The sequence below is a fragment of the Hipposideros armiger genome, unplaced genomic scaffold (genome assembly GCF_001890085.2).
Source record: "Hipposideros armiger isolate ML-2016 unplaced genomic scaffold, ASM189008v1 scaffold_89, whole genome shotgun sequence".
NCBI classification, from domain to species: Eukaryota; Metazoa; Chordata; class Mammalia; order Chiroptera; family Hipposideridae; genus Hipposideros; species Hipposideros armiger.
In genome coordinates, this window is record NW_017731439.1 from 2164651 (window position 1) to 2166198 (window position 1548).

The window sequence follows — 1548 nt, forward strand, 5'->3', positions numbered from 1 at the left end:
GATGCAAAGGAATTCAGAAGAGGGTATCTACCTCTGCCAGGTATGTGAAATGGTGGGGAGTGTGAGAAAGGTCTTTGGAAAGAAGGTGATTTTTGAGATGGAATTTGAAGCATTGGCTGAGAGCTTGATAGTATCCTATAATAACCGGTAGTCTCCAAAAAACGGTTTTAAGGTATTTTTTGGTTGGTGGATAATTGTTACACTTCAGCTAGCAGGAATGGAGAATAAAGAGGAGCTATATTTCCTAACCTCAAATTTTACATGTTCAAGGTGCAACTACTGCAACAATAATGATTATCAAATACTTACATACTGAAAAACTGATGTGATAATTAGTATCTTGAAAAGTTAAGTTAGTTATGTCTGTATTATTATATGAGATATGAGTAGATTGTGCTAGACGAGAGATGTGGCCATGTTCTGTATTCACGGAACAGAAAAGGGAAATAGACAAGTAGAGGGCCTTTGAAAGTCCTGGTTACTTTAACTTGTTAAACGCAAGGGGTTTTCTTCCTCTAGAACCTTCCCACTTCCATGGATGAGCTCTCAACGTTAAGGAAAAATTCTATATTGATTGAGAGAGAATGAGAAAGCTGCTGGGAGGAGGAAAGAGGTGGAGTTTTTTTCTTGATTGATGGTTTTATTTGACAAAACTGTGTGTTGTCCAATGTAAGTTTCTTTATCGAATATTCAACTTATAAACATGCTTCTAGTCTGGCAACTAAGAAATGGCAACATTTGTGTTTATGGAGAATATATTCTGCTAAGTGCAGTGAAGCTGAATGTGCCTATTATAGCTACACCGTCCTTTCCAGCTGGGTGGATAACGAGCATTTTCTATGCCCAGGCAAGTTCTATAATTTTCTCCTTGCAAGGGTGGAGAGGGTGTGTCCATCTGATGCACCAGCAGCAGATGAAGAAGGGTGAGGAGTAAGATTAAAGAAGTGTAGGAAGGCCTTGCTGGAGGCTACAGTGCTGGAGTCACTGTTGAGGATGAGAGGAGCAAGAAAGATGGTGCCTCCTGCCCTCTCATTCTCTCCCTCCACCCCCTCCTTCTCTACTCCTTCCTTCCTTTGCATCCATCTCAATCGAAGGGTACAAAGAATTACACCTGATTAAGGATATACACTGATAATTACGTCTCCGACCTCTCTTGTTTACAAAGTTTTCTTCCCTGGAGAAAACTTACCAGTTTTCTCTGGAAACTTCTGGAGGTAGTTTACGCACACGAGACCTGACAAGTTTGCAAACTTGTTCCAATGCTGTTGCTAAACCTTTTTTGATATCAGAGGGATTATTCATTATGAATTTGTAACAGCTGGACAAACAGCTAACCAAGTTTACTATTTGGAAGTGCTGAAAAGGCTGCATGAAAAAGTGAGAAGAAAATGACCTGGACATTTTGCCAACAATTCATGGTTCTTGCATCACAACAATGCACCAGCTCACATGGCACTATCTGTGAGGGAGTTTTTAGCCAGTAAACAAATAACTGTATTGGAACACCCTCCCTACTCACCTGACCTGGCCCCCAATGACTTCTTTCTT